Source organism: Talpa occidentalis, unplaced genomic scaffold (assembly GCF_014898055.3).
Source record: "Talpa occidentalis isolate TD23 unplaced genomic scaffold, MPIMG_talOcc4v2.1 talOcc4.17, whole genome shotgun sequence".
NCBI lineage: Eukaryota > Metazoa > Chordata > Mammalia > Eulipotyphla > Talpidae > Talpa > Talpa occidentalis.
Window position 1 is genome coordinate 24,887,494 of NW_023601754.1, and position 21,644 is coordinate 24,909,137.

Consider the following 21,644-nt stretch of genomic DNA (forward strand, 5'->3'; position numbering starts at 1 on the left):
AAGAGCAGAAAGAAGACGAAGCATGGTGGGATTGAGAAGACTAGTAAAATTTGAAAATTGCAGGGAATGAGCATCCCTACAAGTAAGAAAACTATAGTGTTAGCCCTACTTCTATTAAAAATCATTGACTGATCACCAAATTACACAGGCCCAAAGGAACCAGTTTAAAAAGCAGCTTTAAAAAGCAACATAAAGAACAAATATATCAGTGCTGCACATTGCAGGGGAGACAGAGTTTACATCTGAATCCAAATAAACTGATGCCAAGTATACACAAAAACAAAAATCCTCAAACACAACAGAATCCAGATACACTGAAAACTATAATATCTAGTTTTCATCTAAAAATTACTAGACATATATAAAGAGGAAAAAGGAAAAAGAATAGGAGAAAAGTAGATTTAATTCCATGAAGAAATGGGTATGTTAATTAGATTGATTGATTAGTAATATTTCACTATGTAGATGTATATCAAACATCATGTTGTACAACTTATTTTTCAAACAGATCAAAAAAGAAACTGGCTTAATATGAATGCAGACATTTAACTCAGCTCACAAAAATTTCAAAGCAGTTACCATACACAGATGCAAATAATTAAAGAAAACATGTTCAAAAAATTAAAGAGAAATATTTTATAAATATTTGAAGAGTGAACTTTGTAGAGAAACAGAAACAATAAAAAAGAAAATTCTAGAACTGAAAAAAATATAATAGCTAAAGCGAAATTCCACTGGATAGATATTATAGTATATTTTAAATGAGAGAAAGTAATAAACTTGAAGACAGATTAATAGAAATTGCTCAAACAGGTATATAGAGGCAAAAGATTAAAGATGAAAAGAACCCGGGCCTCCCCTGGTGGTGCAGTGGTTGAGCGCTGGGCTGTGAAGCTGCCCACAGCCTCTGCAGCGCCGGTTCGATCCCCGGCTGCGGGTCCCAGATGGTGCACAGACCTCTCCTGTTGCGTCCGCTGCTCCCCTCAGCAGTGTTAAAAAAAAAAAAAAAAGATGAAAAGAACCCAAGATACGTTAGACAATAGTCTGTGGTCCAACGCACACATTCTGTGAATCCCAGCATAGAAGATTAAGGTAAATGGAAAGTGGAAAGAGCAATATTCAGAGAAATAATAGCATTCAAAGTCTCCATTTTGTTTAAAAAATTAATTTACAGATCCAAGAACTCAATGAACAATAAGAACAATCGAACTAAACAGAGACCTCTTAGTTATAGCAGATTCAAAGCTCTGACAGCCAAAGAAAGGAAAATTTTAAAGCATTGGTAATGTCCAAGAGGGAAACAGTAAGAAGAATGATTAAATTCTTATCATAAACAATGGGAGTCAAAAGAAACAGGAACAACATAATTAAAGTGCTGCAGGGAGAAAAGATCTGCCAACCAAGAATATTATATCAAGAAAAAATATCCTTCAAAAATGAAGGTAAAATAGACTATTTTGAAAACAAAATCTGTGATTATTTGTTACCAGCAGACCCGTACTACAAGAAATGCTAAAGGAACTTCTTTAAGCTGAAGAAATAAAGAGCTCTGAAAGCAGTAGATATTCAAGTAAATATAAAAGACATTTAAATTTTTCTTCTTTTAAAAAATACATAGCTGTTTAAAGCAAAGATGTTAACACTGCAAGAATGGGTTTATAGTATATAGTGTATAGATAGACAAAAAGAGGTCTTAGAACAGAGCAGCAAATGAAATACGTAGTTTCAAGCCTTCCATATTTGACCTAAAGCAAATCGATATTAACTATAAGTAGACTAGTTTAAGCCAAATATGGAAAAGCCATTAAAAACATGATGTATGGCCTCCCCTGGTGCAGGTGGTTGAGTGCAGTGCTGTGAAGCTGTCTGCAGCCTCAGCAGCACCAGTTCCATCCCGGCCGGGGCAGGCCGGCAAGGGTCCCACATGGCTGGACAGACCTCTCCTGTCATGCCCACTGCTCCCCTCAGCAGTGTATTCATCAGTCTGCCTGTTCTGTTCCCTGCTCTGTCTCTGGTGAATCCTCTCACCCTCCCGCACATCTGGCCTGTACCCCGGTTCTTGTATAAATAGATAAATCTTAAAAATATATAAAACCTATAAAAAAATGATGTAAAGGCATACAGATAGAAAGTCAATAGAGAAATTTAGATGGATTGTGCAAATGCTTTATTATAAAAAGAAGGTGAGAAAACAGAATGGTAGAATAGCAACAACAAAAGATGAGGCAAAAAGAAAACAAAATGAAAAATAACAGACTTCAATATAATATTGTCCATAATTACACTAAATGTAAACAGAATGTGTGCTCCCATCCAAAGGCAGAGGCAAAAATCAGGACGTACTTTCAGTTCAAGTACAAAAGTAGGTTGAAAGCAAAAAGATGAAAGAAGATACAAAAAAAGTTATGAAGTAATTCAAAATGGATTAAAGAACTAGACATAAGACCTGAAACCATAAAATACATAGAAGGAAATATAGGCGAAACACTACGGGATTTGCACATCAAAGACATCTTTACAGACACATCACCCAAAGCAGTGATAGTGAAGAGAAAGATAAACAGCTGGGACTACATCAAATTAAAGAGCTTCTGCACAGCAAAAGAGACAATAACAAAAACAAAGAGAAACCCCACCAACTGGGAGAACATTTTTGCACCCAACACTAATGATAAAGGACTGATCACAAAAATCTGCAAAGAGCTGATGAGACTCAGCAACAACAAAGAAAATAATCCAGTCAAAAAATGGGCAGAAGAGCTAAAAAGAAACTTCTCTGAAGAGGAAATGCAAATGGCCAACAGACATATGAAAAAATGTTCAACATCACTTGTCATCAGGGAAATGCAAATCAAAACTACCATGAGATACCATCTCACACCAGTGAGAATGGCACATATTAAAAAAACTAGCAACAACAAATGTTGGCGAGGATGTGGAGAAAAAGGAACTCTTGTGCACTGTTGGTGGGAGTGCAAACTGGTCCAACCACTATGGAGAGCTGTGTGGAGATTTCTGGACCTACTAAACATAGAGCTTCCATATGATCCAGCAATTCCACTCCTAGGTATTTACCCAAAGGACACAGAAACATCAATTCCAAAGAGCACCTGCACTCCTATGTTTATAGCAGCACAGTTTACAATAGCTAAGCTTTGGAAACAACCCAAATGCCCAAAAATAGATGACTGGATCAAGAAGATGTGGTACATATATACCATGGAATATTACTCAGCATTCAAAAAAGATAAACACATGCAATTTGCAGCAACATGGATGGCACTGGAAGGGATCATGCTCAGCGAAATAAGCCAAAAGAAAAAGAAAAATACCGGATGGTCTCACTCATAGCAGGAATCTAGAAAACTTAAATAAGGGACCAGGAAAATGAATATAAGAAAGTGAAAATCAAAATCAACAAAAAACTATGAACCAGAGACACTTTTTGGGGGTGGGGGCGGGAGGGGAAGGATTGGGGTCAGAATGGGGCGTTTGCAATTGTATGGGGGAATATAAAAATAAAATTTAATATTTAAAAAAAAAAAAAAAAAAAAAAAAAAAAAAAAAAAAAAAAGTTATGAAGTATTAAGTATAAAAAAGCTAAAGTGCTGATAATATTAGTCAAAACAGAGTTCAAAATAAGTGGTATTATTGCTATAGGCAAAAAGGACTTTCATCTCTATAAAAGGGTCAGTGCAATCAAGAAGATATGACACTTATAAGGGTGTATGTGCTTAATAATACATCTTCAAACTACATACTTGAAAAACCGACAAAATTAAAAGCAGAAATAGATGAGGTCTCAATCATCATAGGAGATACTAACGCATCTTTCTCAGGAACTAACAGAACCGCCGGACAAGAAATAATTCAAGATAGGGAATATCTCAGGAATGTTAGCAGCCACCTTACCCTTGATATTTACAGAACATGGCACCAAACAGCTGAAGGATACACATTATTTGCAAAAGCAAATAGGTGCTCACCAAGGAGACTGTGCCATAAAATGAATTTCAATAGATTTTAAAAGAATGAAATTTTACAAAGTATGTTCTTGAAATCCTAACTGAATTCAGCCAGTAGCAGAAATCTTACAGTCTAGCATTCTTGAAACTTTTGGGAAAAATTTTCACCCTCTGCAAATTTCCAGTAAGCACTGAGCAGGGACACTTAAAAATAATTTTATTTTAAAAATAACTGTCCTGTTTCTACTCTGATAAGCACATGAACATTTATCTCCCCACTTTTAGCTAATGGCAGAAAGTACAACTCCAAGTAGAGTTAGCAAAAAATGAAAGCATCTGCTCACATAACAGAAAACCACAACGTAGACCCCTGCGTGAGTTCCCCTGTCCTCAGCCTCCTACTCTGTTTTTCTCCAGCTGGGCTGCCTCTAAGCAATGTCTCCTGGTGGCATGACAGCACCCCTCAGCTACAAGCTGGGCAGAAACAGTTTCTTTTTCCCAAGAGGCTCTCAAGTCAATGAATTATACATTTCCTCATCATGGATCAATTGACGAAGTGTAGGTCTTGTGACTACCCTTGAATCTGGGATTACAATCAATCATCCCACTTGCTGCAGGATCTGTTATTGAGTTTGTGGTTTCCCAAAGGAAAACTGAGTTTAAGAACAGGGAATAGATGCTGGACAGGTAATGGCAACTGATGTGTGGTCCTGGCATCCATCGAGCCTGCAAATGGTGATGCAGGAGTAGGTGGTACTGAGGGCTGATGAAGCCCAGCAGGCAGGACTTTCTCCACAGCCCAGTTCAAACTCTCCTGTCCTTCCAAGCGGTGGTCACTGCAGGTGGACCTGGAGATCTGCACATACACTTGTGCACACATGCTCATGGACACGCATGCACACACACAGCTTGTTTGTGTTTTTGTTTCTTTTTTTTCACCATATGAATTATTTCCATATAGTTTATTTAAAAAGCAAAATTATTGAAGACTAAAACATTTAGGAATTCTCTTTCTTTCTTTCTTTCTTTCTTTCTTTCTTTCTTTCTTTCTTTCTTTCTTTCTTTCTTCTTTTTTTGAGAAATAGAGCAATATAGTGGAAGAGGCTTATCTTTAGGGTCAGACGAATATGCTCCACAGGTACTCTTGCTGGCTGTGAAATATTTAGCAAGTCACTTATTTTAGCCTGATTTAATGACCTCAGAAATTGTGGGGGGAAACCTCACCAAGATGTGGAGCAGGGACCACCTTGGTGATGCAGGGGTTACAGACAGAGCTATCAAGCTATCCCCTGACACTGCAGCACGAGTTGGATCCCCAGCCAGCCAGGGAGCAACCCACATGGTGCAGCAGACCTGTCCTGCCTCACCCGCTGCTCCCCTCAGCAGTGTAATTCAGTATATCTGCCTGTTCTGCTCCCCACTCTCTCTGGTGAATCCTCTCACCCCCAACGCTTCTGGCTTATATCCTAGTTCCTGTATGCATAAATAAATAAATCTTTAAAAAAAAAAAAAAGATGTGGAGCATTGGAGAGAGTGCCTGTAAACAGGTGCCTATGGTTTAGAACATTTTACAAATGAGAAAGAATGTTATTTGTAGTTCATTCTGGAAGCCACAGGAAAGTGGCCACACTTTGTGTCTCCTGTTCAGCATGGATGCTGTCCCTTCCTTCCAGCACAGCCTTGCCTCACCAAAGGGAGAAACCTTTACCTGTTGTATTTCCAGGCTTTAAATATTAAACAAATAGAAATAATGAGCAGAGCTTACAACCAAACTAAGGGACACAGACAATTAAAAATAAATCAGGCATCTTGGAAAAAGTCATTTGCAGAAACAGTTGTGTCCACAGCATGAAATATGGAGGAAATACAAAATTAATTTAATAAACATTGAACCTCAATTTTTTTAAAGGAGAGAATACCATAAGATACTTCATTAGGCAAAGTCTCAGCATGAACAAAAGGGCTTCTTTTAAAAAGAACTTTGTAAATTAGATCAATGACAGAAGAAAAGAGGGGGAAGTAATAGCCCTTGTCATAGTGGATAGCTTTATGAACAGGGCAAGACAGCGCAGATATAGGAGAGGAAGACCAGCATTCTTAGGACTCCCTTGTTCGTTCTCATCCTGATTAGTACCCCGATATTGAACCACACAAGTCCTAACTGACAACGTCAGCCTCTAGAGTCCTGACACACACACCCAAATCTGATTCAAGTCCCCAAAACAGTTTAAATTGTTCCATTTCCCACCCTAATGCTTCAATTTTCTTTGGGTAGGAGAGCAGAGAAGCCACTGCAGAAAGTACCTGATCTCTTTCCAAATGATCCCAGAACCTAGCATGGTGCTACATCAGCTATCCCTGCAAGATGCCACTTCTATCCACTTCTTGATAGTACCCAGCTTTTTCTTCAGGGGTCCATCTCTGCTCATGGCCCCACCCACAATTCCAGATTGACAGCTTGAGTAGTTTATATAAATCCAGATATTCTACACCTGAGTCCTGGTTGTTCAGAGGTGGCATGTGAACTAGGTCTACCTAATCAAAATATATCTCAGAACTCTTCTGGAGTGTTGATATAGAAACAGCTTCATCAACAGGACTGTTTTTGTGCAAACAGGAAAACTAGTATAATGGAAACCACAGTGACTGCAAGAAGAGACACCAACTCAGGGACAAAGCCTACACAAAGAGAAGAGCCAGAGAGAACTCTGCAGAAATAGAGCACCCTGAGCATGCCATTCCTGAAGCCATGGTTTTGTAGTCTATTCCAGTAGGAATAAACCCTATTTGTCTTCTGGCTGGCTGGAATTTTGCTGTTTGATGTTTGCAAGTTAAGAGTTCTGACACTGCAGCAGGTCAAATAATGAAAATACTAAGAGAGAAAAGAGAAAGGAAAGAGATCTTAAGAGAAAAGAAAGGAAAACTGGGGCAAAAAACAACAAAAAAGAAGATGCAGCAAATAAGAGAACCACAGAATAGGGCCTCCCCTATTGGCACATAGGTTGAGCGCTGGGCTGCGAAGCTGCCCCCAGCCTCTGCAGCACCGGTTCCATCCCCAGCCGCTGGGCAAGTGTCCCACATGGCACTCAGCCATCTCCTGCCGCGCCCGCTGCTCCCCTCAGCAGTGTATTTCGTCAGTCTGCCTGTTCTGTTCCCCGCCCTGGATCTGGTGAATTTGCTCACCCTCTGGCACTTCTGACTACCCAGTGCTTGCATAAATAAATAAATAAATCTTAAAAAAAAAAAAAAAGAGAACCCCAGAACAGTTTGGAGCTATATGGGGTGGAGTGCCCATCACTCTCATTTTACAAATGAGAAAACAGAGTCTATCAACATCAGAACCAAGAGTTCTGCTGCCCAACTACTCTCTTCCTTTCACCAAGTCATGAATATAGAAAAGCTGCTTTTATAACTAAAGTAGTTCTTAGTCTTTACTGAAAATGTGGGATATGCATATAAGGAAAAAGCCATAATGTCACCAGCAATATGACCTCTATTAACATTTTACCAATTTACTTGTCAGTTTTTTTCCCTATACTTGAGGATAATATTTAGAGTTGTAAACACTTTTTATATAATTGTATTCTTTGACCTTTCTCTTAACATTATTTTATAAATACATTATTGTATATTCTTAAGAAACATTTCTTTATGAAACTATAATGTTCCGTAAAACTATATGTTCAGTGAGTTAATCCTTTCCTGTCTATTGGACGTATTGTTTTTTCCTAGTTTTTGAACACAATTATTTTTAAAACACTTCAAGGAAAAGTTCTTTGCACAAAACTTTTCTACTTGAGATTATTTAGTTAGACTAGACTCCCAGAAGTAAAATCTTAAGGTAAAATGGAAGGAATTAGAATTGCCAAATTTAGCAGCTAAAAATGCAGGATGTTCAGTTAAATTTTAATTTCAAATTATTTGTCATTATCTGAAATTCAAATTTAAGTAGGAATGGTGTATTTTACCTGACAATCCTAGTAGGAATATTTTGAAGCTTTGCAAATGTATTTTCAATGTCCTTTCTAATTTAACACATTTCCTCAGGTAAGAAAAAAAGAACAAATGAGAAAAATAAATAACATTTTACTTTGTGCCATGCACTGTTTAAACACTTTACACATAAACCTCATGTTGACCAAAAAGATAAGGAATTATTTTTAGATGAGAAGATAGACCAGCTAAGTAAAATGTTCAATATTATACAACTAGCATATGGTACACTGGCATTTAGCCCAGGTAGCCCCACTATCACAGGGTCCCCAGGACCTGGGAAGAGTAAAGTAAGCTGGAGGTGGTCAATTGAGATGTTCTTCCAATAACGGCAGGCTTCTTAGGGCTTCCTGCCTGGGTCCACCTCAAAGTCAAACTCAGCTACCTCCAAGATACCAAATCTTCTTTACCATGTTAACTAGCCATATTGCAGACATAAAAAGAGGGTCTACATTATACATGGTGGAAACAGTTTTATAAAATTATTTTTTAAGGGAAGGGCAATAATTTTACTAGAGTTAATTTACCAGCTGAACACGTGGTAGTATCTATCAAACAAGCTTTCTTCCAATCACATTAGCAGTTGATTATTTTAAAAATGCAAAATGTTTGTGTTTAGCATCATACCCAGAGTAAACGTACTTCAAAACTGTAAGATGTTATTAGAACTAATAGATGTTATTAGAACTAATAACTAATGTTATTGTGTTATTAAAACACAAATAAATGGGAAGATATTCCATGTTCATGGATTGAAAGAACTAAAATTGTTAAAATGTCCATCTCACACAAAGCAATATGCAGATGCTGTGCAACCTTTCTATCAAAGTTTCAATGGTATTCTTCAAAAAAATAGAGGAAACATTAGAAAAATGTATATAGTCCCACAAAAGACCATGAATAGCCAAAGCAATACTAGCAAAAAATAAGAAGAGAGGTATCATATTACCAGTCTTCAAGATATATTACAAATCTATAGTAATCAAAACAGTATGGCATTTGAATTAAAAATGGACACACAGAGCAATGCAATAGAATTGAGAATCCAGAAATAAACCCTTATTTATGTATGCAGTTAATTTAGACAAAGGAGTAAGAGTATCCAATGGAGAAAGGAAAATCACTTCAATAAATGGCATTGAGAAAATTGGGCAGTTGCATACAAAAAAATAAAGATAGAGCACTCTTTCATACAATACACAAAAGTTAACTGTAGAGAAGATTAAATATCTGAACGGATATAATATCTGAAACCAAAATATACAGAGAAGAAAAGCATTCCACAACATTGATTTAAGGAATGTCTTTGGAAAATTGGCTATAATGACAAGGGAAACAAAAGCAAAAACAAACAAATGGGACTTCATCAAGCTAAAAAGCTCTTGTAAAGCAAAAAAAAAAAAAAAAAAAAAAACTATCAGTAAAATAAAGACACTTTACTAAATTTGAAGAAAATATTTTCAGATCATACATCTGACAAAGACTAATATTCAAGATCTACAAAGAACTAATATAGCTCAACAACAACAACAAAAAGCCTAATCAAAAAATGTGTAGAAGGGGGCCTCCCCGGTGGCACAGCGGTTGAGCGCTGGGTTGCGAAGCTGCCTGCAGCCTCTGCAGTGCCAGTTCGATCCCTGGCTGCTGGGCAAGGGTCCCACATGGCGTGCAGACCTCTCCTGCCACCCGCTGCTCCCCTCAGCAGTGTACTTTGGTCTTTCTTTCTGCTCTGCTCTCCCCTCTGGCTCTGGTGAATTCTCTCACCCTCCCGCACTTCTGACTGTATCCAGTGCTTGTATAAACAAATAAATAAATCTTTATAAATAAAGGCAATCACTTTCTTAAAAAAAAAAATGTGTAGAAGATCTAAATAAACTCTACTCCAAAGAAGACATACAAATAGATAGCAGGCATGTGAAAAAATGCTTCTCATCACTCATCAAGAAAATACAAATCAAACTCACAGTGAGACATTACCTTATGCATAGCCCATATCAAAAAGACCAGAAACAGTAAGTGTTAGCAAGTATGTGTAGTAAAAGGAACACTTGGACATTGTTTGAGGGAATGTAGTGTGGACCAGCCCATACGGAAAGCAGTGTGGAGGTTTCTCAAAACATTAAAAATGGATCTATCATATGACCCAGAAATTCCCCTCCTAGGTACCTATCTGAAGACTACAAAAACACTAATTCCAAGGAATATATGCACTCCTGTGTATATTGCACACTATTTACAACAGCCAAGTTATGGAAACAACCTAAGCTCCCAGTGACAGATGAATGGATTAAGAAGATGTGGTTTACATTCACAATGGAATACTACTCAGTTATAGCAAAAAGATGAAATCTTACATTTGCAACAACATGGATGGAATTGGAAGGGATTATGCTAAGTGAAATAAATCCAAAGGAGAAAGACAAATACTGGATGATCTCACTCACATGGAATACAAAGAAACAACTCAAACCCTAGCAATCTAAGTGCAGAATTGAGGCTACCAGCAAAGAGTGGACAGTGAGGAAGAGCAATGGGAGGGAGCCCAGTGGACTATGATGGAGGATTATGCTTTGGTTTGTTTTGATGGTGGGTGTGGTGTGATAACACACATCTGAAGAGGTATAACCAACAGCCCTAAACCACAGTGTTGTAAACCAGTATTACTTGAATTAAAAAAAATTAATACAATTTAAAAACAGAATACAAATGTAAAAACCCAACCAATAGTAAGATTAAACCAGGCCCCATTAACTTTGCCTCCATGACAGAGGCAAAGGGGATTGACTAAAGGATCTATTCCAGCTTTCAACTTGTATTAGATTTATACTATCAGGCTTCAGCATAAGATTTTGTTTAAAGATCAATTCCATGGCCTTTAAAAGTTTGCAAACCCTTTTCAACTCATTCACCATCTCTAGAGCCTCAGAGATATAACTCTGGAGAAATTAGGGCATATTGTGAAGAAATTGAGTTCCCTAACTGGATCTGTGTTTATTCAGACTGCATGTCTCACTTGCACAAACTCCATCCTACCTGGCGGTATTAAAACAGGAAGAGTTAGAGCATATTGTGTAGCTCGTGTAGCAAAAATATCTGGGTCCTTAGAGTGCTTGAAACTTTCATAAAACTAATTTTGAGTCTGGTCAAGTCCCTCTCAAGCTGCAAGTTTCAGTCTCTTTTTCAGCCTCTGTCTGCCCAGGTCTTCATCCTCAGAGCCTCATTCTCTTCCCACTTAAGATCACCTTCTCTCTGATTCCCTTCCACCTCTACCTTTGGCCTTCCCCCCAAATCCATGCCTTTTGTAGAGAAAATTGGGGAATTTGGAGCTTCTTTGTCTTCATTTGCATCATCAAACCCATCACTTCACTCAGCGAACACCCCCCCTCCCTCTCCTACCCCTTTCCTCCCTGTAAAGGTTAAATTTTTAAGCATTTCTCTGACTTTCTCTAATTGTAAAAGACCAAAAGGTTAAGAGATTTTAGTCCTTCTTTTTTCCCTCTTTCTCTCCCATGCATCCTTCTTCCTTTCCCCATGTAACAACAAGGAAAAGATAGGAATGAATCCCCAGGGTTCTGTCAGAACACCAGCCCTTCCTCAGCCCAGCAGGGTCCCAGGTGAGTAGGAGAGACACCCCATGAAACAAACATGAGGAGTGACCAGGCTCTGAGGCTTCAAAGGACTATGTAGATCCAGAAGTAAAACATCACTCTGCCTGGCTATCCTGGAAGGCTTCATGGTGATACCATAATTTCAGGTCTTCAGGCCTAGTCTCCCTGCCAGGAATGGATCCCTGGCTGCAGTGGCAGCTCTGAGTCCCAGCCACTAGACCACCATGGAAACCGTGGCTGATGTTCTGGCAAGCAAGCGAGAAAAAGCAGATGTGTTTAGGGAAAAAGTTTATTAAGGATAAAACGAACAGAAATAAAGTGGCACTCCCGGGGGGGGGGGGGGGGGGGGGGAACCAGGCCAGGGAGGGGCAAGGAAGCCAAAGCGGAGTCATGCCTCAGGGAATGTAGACCTTCTTCCCCTGATTATTCTAAAGCCCCACCAGTGTCCTTGTGATTGGTTAGTTCTCGGTGGTCTCACTCACTGCCTAAATGTCTCTGTGCCCAGAACTAAGTCTCTGTATCCCAGCCCTTACCTTAGCATACTTTTCTTTATCATCCTTATTCCAGAATGTCCTGTTGCTCTAGTCCTGTGGTATTTGATTAGTCCCCTTTGGAATGTGTTGCCCTTATCTCTGGAGCGTTCTTTAACTCTCCTGAAGTCCCTGCCTCCACTGTCCCTGAGGCTGCCTAATTATCCCTGGCTTGCCCTGGGACTCAATGGCAGAGGTGTAACTTAGCTGGGCACTTAGGTAGACAGCACTCACAGGGAGAGGGGTTGGGATGCAGAGCGCCTGCCCCTCCTTATGGAGGACATTTTGAAGGTACAGTTCAGGCAGAGAGAGAGCCTGGTCTGAGCCCAAAGCATCTCAGAGTCTCTATAACCTCCTTCTTGTGTTCTTCGGGAACTCTTTTTGGTTGATGCCAGAAGGGTCGGGGGTAGAAATGGCCTTGACCTCGGAGTCTCCAGTGGAAAGCTCCATGCACAGCCAGCATCCCTTCTCCACTGCTGCGGCTGCTCACAAATGGTTCATGAAACGCAGCTAACATTTTAAAACTGCTCATAAAAATGAATCAATCAGCACAAGGCTGAAATAATTAGTTCCCTTTGCTAGGAAAAAATAGTGCTCCTTAATTATTGTACTGATTGCATGAGAGTTTTTTTTTTTTTTTTTTTAAAGACAACAAACAGGCCTCTGAAGGCTCTGTCCTTCTACCTGCCTATAGGGGAAAGAATCTAATTAAACAAAGAAAAGATATTAATATTTAATGGTGAGATTTTCCCCACATCCTTTTTTACTTCTCAACTTAACCCAATGACAGCTTCAAAAATATCCCCCCAAAAGAACACTCAGAATCCCATGAGTGTGATGCTGTCAGATCAGTTTTAATAAACAACTCCAGCAGCAAGCTCTGGGAGCCCCAAGCCAGCACTGGCACTCCTCCCTCAAACCAGCCATGTTCCCTTGCTTTTGCCTGCTGTCCAAAGATGCTCTGGTCTCCCACCTCAAGCATTTTGGTCCTCAAGTGTGCCTGATTCAGTCCCTTTGCTATGGAGAACTCCAGGGACATGAATAACCACAATAGTGGGGGCTGCTGGTCACCAGGAGTCCCCAAACACAAGGCAAGAGCCCACACTTAGCAGAGTACCTGCACATGGGGAGGGCTCACCGATGAGCCCAAGAGCCTCAACAGGCAGGAGGCCAAGGTGCAGGCGTGGGGGGATGGTGCTTTGGAAGTCAAGGACAAGTTAGAGGCAGGGCCAGGATATGACACCCCCTCATTATTCCTCCTGGTATTCTGACTAGCTCTGGGTGTTGGCCCCCAGTGCTGGCCACCAATGCTAAAACAGCCCTTGCTGTCCAGACTTTTATGCTTATGGCCTGACTGGAGAAGTTCCTATGGAACCTTGGACCCATGTTCTTCCAGGTCTTGAATAGATGTGTCCTATATCCACCAGATTACTTTAATTCTAAAAGACACACCAAACAAAATGACTTAAACCAAAGGAACTTGATCCCTGCAATGTCCGGGCATGGGATTTGAGGTGTGACTGGTTCCAGGCTGGTGCCTTCATATGGGCTTCATCCTCCACCATCCTCTTTCTTGCAACTTGATCCTTGGATCAAGTTGGTGTCCTAGAGGTGTCCTCTAAGGTGATGTCCTCCAGGGTGGTGTGCTCCAGGGTGATATAATCCCAGGGTGTGTGCTCCCTGGTTGTGTGCTCCAGGGTGTGTGCTCCCAGGGTGGTATCCTCCAGAGTGATGTGCTCCAGGGTGGTATGCTCCCAGGGTATGTGCTCAGGGTGATGTCCTCCAGGTTGGTGTGCTCCAGGGTGTGTGTTTCTAGGGTGATATGCTCCAGACTGGTGTCCTCCCAAGTGGTGTGCTCCCAGGGTGTGTGCTCCCGGGTGGTGTCCTCTAGGTTGGTGTGTTCCAGGGTGTGTGCTCCCAGGGTATGTGCTACAGGTGGTGTCCTCCAGGGTGCTGTCCTCCAGGGTGGTGTCCTCCAGGATGATGTGCTCCAGGGTGTGCCCTCCAGGGTGATGTGCTCCAGGGTGTGTGCTTCAAGATGGTGCCCTTGGTGATGTGCTCTAGGATGGTGTCCTCCAAGTTGGTGTGCTCCAGGGTGGTATGCTCAAGGGTGGTGTGCTCTAGGGTGATGTGCTCCAAGGTGGTGTGCTCAGGTGGTATCCTCCAGGGTGTGTTCTCCAGGGTGGTGTCCTCCAGGGTGATGTGCTCCAGGGTGTGCCCTCCAGGGTGATGTGCTCCAGGGTGTGTGCTTCAAGATGGTGCCCTTGGTGATGTGCTCCAGGATGGTGTCCTCCAAGTTGGTGTGCTCCAGGGTGGTGTGCTCCAGGGTGGTGTGCTCCAGGGTGATGTGCTCCAAGGTGGTGTGCTCAAGGGTGGTGTCCTCCAGGGTGATGTGCTCCAGTGTGGTGTCCTTCAGCATGTCGTGCTCCAGGGTGGTATGCTCCAGGGTGGTATCCTCCAGGGTTGAAACAGTTAACAAGTTTGTCTTTTCCCCATTTCTTGCAATTCCCCCTTATCTAGCATTAACAGAATTAATAGCTTGTCTTTCCCATTTGTTGTAGCTTCCCCTACCCTTGAGAAGAAAAACAAGCTGGTGCCCACCGGTTTCCATGCAGACCCATCCCCCATCCCCTAATGAAAACAAGCCGGCCATCACCCCTCTCTGTGCCGACACCTTCCCTTCTCTTAAGATGGATGAGTTGACACCCATCGGCCTCTGTGAAGACCCCTCCCCTTACCGGTCTCTGTGCTCACACTTTCCCCTTCCCTTAATGAAAACCAGCTGGCACCCATCCAGCTCCGTGTTGAGCTGGCGCCCACTTGTCTCCATGCGGACCCCTTCCCTCTCCCCTTTGTGGGCCCCTACCCATTCCCGCCTTGTATAAATACCCCTGCCCACTGCCAAAGAGCAGGACGGTGGTCTTTCGGACATGAGTCTGCCGCCCTCCTCATTTGTTGACAAATAAAACCACTTTCCTTTTCCTCAAACTCGGTTTCCTTTTATTGGCTGAGGGAAACCGAGGCCGGCATTCGGTAACAGGGTGATGTGCTCCAGGGTGGTGTCCTCCAGGTTTGGTGTGCTCCAGGGTGATGTGCTCCAGGGTGGTGTACTCACAAGCATCACTGGCTCTGGTGGAATGGATTGTACTGAACCAATTCCTGAACCAAACCCAACGTGTCCAGGCTTGGGGGTGTGAAGAAAGACTGGCAGGCTGTTTCCTCCCAGTTTCTGTGAGCCCAGGTGGAGCTGCCTCTGAAGCTGGGGCTCCTCAGTGTAGAGGGCAGGACTGGACAGGTGCTTTCCCAATACCACCTTGGTAGCGGGAACCTTGGAAAAACATAGCGGTTTTCCCCTCAGCTGCCAAAAGTGGCTACCTGTGGGCAGCCCATCCCTCAGGCATCAGCTGGGTGAAAACGGTCTAATCAGGAGGTCTCAACTCTGTTGGAAGGACCCTAAAAGAGGATATAAGAGAGTGCAGGAGCCACTGAAGACTCCCCAAGTCTTTGCACTCTGTTTCTGGCCTCGGAAGAAAGAAGCAGCATCCAGCAGCCAACCTCTGAAGAGAGAAGCCAATGAATTTTTCAGCAACCAGGTTTCTGCACCTGCCTCTGGTCCTGCTGCTACCGCTGACTCAAAGGAGCACCAAGGGCCCGGGCCTGCTGTCTCAAATCACTGCTGGTGGTGGTGCCTCCCGGTGCTGCCCACCTCCATTGCTGTCTGGTACAGCAGCCAGTGCTGTCCATCCTGATTTCAGACTGTGCCTGTGGCTACTGGGGTGTCATCTCAGGGGTCCCCTCCAGTTGCAGTTGGATGCTGGCCCTCTGCTTGCCAGCTGCCATGAGCCCCAGGCCCTGGTTGGTGGATGGCACCATCTTGAATGAGCAGTCTTTTGTTTGGGACTTCTGGACACTGGGGACCCTCTCTGGGTGAGAGCTGGCCACTTGTGGCCTTAAGAACTCATGTTTCCTTTGTTTGTTAAATAGCCCCCATTGTTATTCCCTGAGCCTGAGTGTTCTTGCAATTGTGTGCATAGATGAGAATCCACAGAGTGACCTGTCCTCTGTTGGGCCCTGACCTTGAATGGCTGTAGCCCTCCCTGTAGCACTGTTTCACCTCCACTCGTGGGTCACCCACGAAGGGGAAAGAGTGGGTTGTTCAGTGCTGGGTTATTTTTAGCCAGAATGAAGTTTCACTGGCAAATCTATGCATCTGTTCTGGAGCTTCAGGCAGTGAACTGGAGCCCACAGGCCACATGTAGTCCTCAGATGGACTGTGTCTGCCCATGCAAGACCTTTGAATTTGAATGCATTGTCAACATTAAATAAATGCAGCATTTCTGCTATGGGTGAGACTCATAGCAGGAATCTAGAAAACCTAAATAAGGGACCAGGAAAAAGAATATAAGAAAGGAAAAATCAAAATCAACAAACAACTATGAAGCAGACACACTATGGTGGGGGGGGCGGGGAGAGGAGGGATTGGGGTCAAAATAAGGGGGTTGCAATTGTATGGGGAATATAAAAATAAAATAATAATAATAATAATAAATGCAGCATTTCTATAAACATTCAGGTTCCCAGATTCCTTGGTAAAATCAGATCTCTAGCCAGATAGAGCCTGTCCTGGTCAGTTTCCACCATGAGCTGCACCACCTGAACGCTCACCTCTCACAGTTCCAACGCTGAGTTTGCAACCCCTGGCAAAGTCCTCCCAGGATTAAATGCATCTCTGCCACTGAAAGCACCATCCACACACTCAGCTCCTCTTTGGAGCTGACAACAGGCCCCAGGGATGCAGCTTCATCATCTCAGATGTGTGACAGCGACCTGGGAGGCCTGTGGGGGAGGGGTGCTATTGGGCCATTTTACAGAAAAGGAAGCTGAAGCTTAATGTGGCAGAAACAATTGTTAACCTGAGCAGCACAGGCCAAGTAGTGGTCAAGGAGGGTGGGGCTTTTATCTATTCTGTTCTTGCGCCTAAAATTGAAGAAACTTAATTGTATGACCTTGTGAAGTCCAAAGGAAGATAAAGAAAGGATCACAGCAATCTCTCTCTCCCCCTCTCTCTTTCTCTCTCCCTTCCCCACTCCTTCCTTCTCTTCCTTCTCCTCCTCCCCAGCCCCCTCCTATCCCTCTCTCCCTGCCTTGGGGAGGGTGGGGAGAAGAGTGTTTAAGCAGGACCAGAATGCAGGCAAGGCCTACTCCAGCTGCCCCCTCCAACCCCACACCCTGCTGGCTCCCCAGCAATCAGGTTCTCAGAGTAGGGTCTGCCCCACCATTTTCTAGGAGCTGTTCTGTCTGTGCTTGTAGGGTCAGAGCAAAGCAGTCAAACATTGAATGCATTTCACTCTTTTTTTTTTCAAAGATTCATTTATTTATTCACACAAGCACTTGGTACAGTCAGAAGTGTGGGAGGGTGAGAGAATTCACCAGAGCCAGAGAGGGGAACAGAACAGGCAGATTGACGAAATACACTGCTGAGGGGAGCAGCGGACGCGGCAGGAGAGGTCTGTCACTCCATGAGGGACCCTCGCTGGCAGCCGGGGATCAAACTGGCGCTGCAGAGGCTGCGGGCAGCTTCACAGCCCAGTGCTCAACCGCTGCACCACCAGGAGAGGCCCTGCATTTCACTCTCATGGGACAGGCTGGAAAGGTGGGGGGAAAGAAGAGGAAGGGACATGAGCTGACTTCCTGTGAACACACCCCTAAACTGTTCACTTCTCTCTGCCCTAAGTCCAGACCTGGACCATCACTTCCAGCTGGCCAGCCCCAACTTCCTCTCTGCTGGTCTCCCAGAGACCATCCTTGTCCTGCCACACTGCTGGACTCATACCAGTGGCTTTACTGAGCAGAAATACAACCCAAACTCGGGGCCAAGGCCCCAAAGACCTTAGTGGCATGCCTGCTTTCTCAGCCACCCTTCTCTGGGTCAATCCTATGGGTGTTTCACCCGTTGTACCCGAGCCGGATTGCACTGTGTGCCACCCAACCCTCAGCCTCACCACCTAGCACAGTGCCCGTCTCATATGGATGCAGGGGGAATGAACAAGCATGGTCTGAACAGCCACCGGAGTGGCCCGAGCTCATTTATCAGTAGTTAAAGACAACTATTTGCAAATCCCTATAGTCTTCACTTAAAATTTTAACTGGGGTACACAAATGGCACTGGGAACATGGGAAAGTTGGCATTATTTTACAGTTTATTTAATTCACTCCTCCTGCTGGCACTAATTTAATTCATCTCCACAGCTAAAGGAAGGACTGAGCTGAAATATTAACCTCAAAGGCAGTGCTGAAGAGATAATGGAGCCGTGCCTGCGAGCACAGAGTGGGAAGATAAAAGAGACAGGAACTGCGGCTTCCAGGGAAAAATGAAAGGGGGTGTGTGGGGGGTAATAGAAGCCTTTTTTCTAATGGTTCATTTTCTTTCTCTTTAGTCCAAAGTGATAAAAGCAAATAAATTTGTGTTTAGAATCACAGACATAGTACAAGGCCATTATATAAAGATATTATCTTCCCGGTGAAACTTCGTCAGAAGTTTTTAATGTCGAAAGCATGCAAAGTGGATTAAAATATCACAGGCAAGCAGCAGAGATTGTCAAAATGACAGAATATTATTAAACCTGTATATTTATCCCTTAATTTTCATCTCCACACGAGACCCCAGCGTGGTGCTGTTTCCGCACGAAGCCGGTGGCTGCGTGGCCAGCTGAGTGGTGGGAGGGAAACTGGCTTGGGCAGAGCCCAAAATGCCTTCCAGCTCACGGCCAGCCCCTCGCTTGAACAGACTCCAATCCCAGAGTCTAAATAAACAGAGAAAGGCAGCCCTTCTGCCTGCATGACATTTAACTGGCATTCCCTCTGTGGGCGCCTCTGAGATCCCGGGGAGCTGGGGAAGGTGACAGCATAGACTCCACAGAGGTGAGACCCGAGTGGGGTGTGGGCTGCTGTGCCCTGGATGGGTTAGGAGGCCAGCCGTGGTGGCCTTCTCTCTGCGTGGGTGATAGCAACCAGTTCCTGGTGCCCTCTGCCCGGGAGACCTGTGCTGGAGCCTTACGCACATCTCAGTTAATCCTCCCAGCAGCCAGTCAGAGGGGCTATTGTCCTTCCAGTTTTATAGATGAGGAAACTGAGGCTCAGAGGTAAAGCAGCTTGTCCAGGATCTGTAGATGACCTTTGATGGTGCCAGGTGGGAGCCCAGATATGCCCAGTTCCCAAACAAGCACTATTTCCCCACCATGCCACTTCCACATAGCCCCCCACCCCCACCCTTGTGTCCTACTCAGAAGTTTCGGGGAGAACACACCAGGATGGAACATTCTTTGAGACAAACACCGAGGTGGCCAAGCAGGGTGGGAACAACGTTCCACGTATGTTCACCAGCTATCCCACTGCAGCATGCGCTGGAGCGCAGACAGGTCTGCATTTTCATGTAGCATTCAGGGACTGTGTGGGTGCCAGGAACTGGTGACAGCAGTTGCCTCTGGTGGGAGCTGAGGATGGGGACAGGGAGACCCTTTTGCACTCTATGAACTTATCAGCATGTGTGTCTGGATTTAAAAAATGTTAAACCCATGTGAAAACTAGTTAACCCAGATGGAAAGACAATTTCATCACATACCTTTCTTCAGTCAGCTGGCCTCCTCCAGGCCCCCTGTTTCACTCCCAAGCCAGGACCTCCTCAGGGCTCGTTCCCTGTCCATTCAACATCTGTTCCTCTCTGTCATCCAGTGCAAATCCTGCTTCTCTTTAACCTCAGCCCCAGGTCTGCCTCCTTCAGGCAGCCTTCCCTGACTGATCCAACAGTTCTATAGAGGTCTGATGCCATCTCATGTCACAGAGAAGCTATCTGGGGGAGCAGAGTTTCCCTTCATAGCCCAGACCTACAACCTCACCAGCATCACATCAGTCACTAAGAGGAGGTCATGGTCCATGTGTCTTTGCACCCCTCTTAAGTCAGGGGGCAGGAGAAGGAGGGGCATTAAGGAGAAATGCCTGTATTAAGGTGCCGCCCTGCCACCCATAGACTCTGCCATCCGTAGAACCAAATATTTGGTGTGAAGCCAGGAGCTAGGCTTGGAGCAGAGCCTGTCAGGCCCACAGGAAGAGGGAGAGAAAGGGGCTCCTGTGAGTCAGCTCTCCTGTCACCGGGGTAAAGGGAGCTGGCGCAGGGCCGGGCGGCCCAGCATTGGGATGTGTGATCCCTGTAGAGCTTGCGGTACCACATTAAGAAAAATGCCATCAAATTACAAGTACAAATTTTGTATGAAAATGAGTATCTAATTAGAACATGAAAATAAATCACAACAATTATTAGAGGCTTAGACATCCAGCTCCCTTTTTGGAGTTCTTTAGGCAATTTACTAGGAATGCTAACACAGGCACATGCGCACCCTGGCCCCTCCCCCAGGGTTCTCCTTACCCTAGAGAGGACCTGAGGCTTCGTGGACATTAGGCTTTTCTTTGGAAAACACCACAAGCCTCATAGCCTGTGTAAAGAAATGAAAGTGGCAAATCAGCAAATCCAGCTTCAGTCAGTGATGATAGCTCTGAAGGTCCAGCCCAGGTCCCTTGTTGCCCTGTGATGAGGGGAGCAGCTCCTGGCAGGCCCACCTGGGAGAAGCTGGCCTAGCTCCAGGGCACCCAGCCCAGTCCTAGCTCACCAGAGAGATACTGAGCAAAAGACTGCCTGCCCAGGGGTAGGGGTATGGAGGGTGGGGGTGGGGGTGGAGGTGAGGAGTTGGGGTGGGGGTGGGGTTGGTGGGAGTGGTGAGGAGTGGAGGGTGAGGACTTGGGGGATTGAGGATAGGGACAGGGGTGTGGGGTCAGGGTTATGGGGAGAACCAGCTGACCTGGCTTAATGGCAGAGGTGGGGCCAGATGCAAAAGTTTATCAGTCATTTCATGAAGAAATCATGTCTGTGCCTACCTCCACACTCACTCCTATATCCGGTTTTATGAGGCCAGTAATATCTGATACCAAAGGCAGACAAAGATATTTGAAGGAAAAGCCAAGATTACTCATGAAATAATCACTGCATACTGTATCAGAATGATTAAATGTTAAATGCCAACTGTTGAACAAATGTGGAGCAGCTAGAACTCATATGCTGCTGGTGGAAGTGTAAAATGGTTCTATCACTTTAGAAAACAATTTGATCATTTTGGTCATTTCTAAAAGAGTTAAACACACACTTAAAATCACACTCTTGAATATTTATCCAATAGAAACCAAAGCTCATGTCCACACAAATACTTGTGCGTGGTTGTTCAGAGCAATGTCATTCATAAGAGCCCCAAACTGAAGATACAAGCAGGTGAGCAGATGACCAGGTGGGGCATGTTCTTACAATGGACTCTGTAGGGTAAAGAAAATATCAGGCTTTTCTGCCCTTCCGCCATCAGGATAGATGATGGATCCTTGTCCCGAATGCATGCCTGATGGCGGGCACCTGGAGTAGGGTGTGGGCATAGGTAGATGGGATTCAGCTGAGCTAAGACTGTGCTTTTAAGGGCGGCGTCACGGGGGGATGCCAGCAGCAGCAGCAG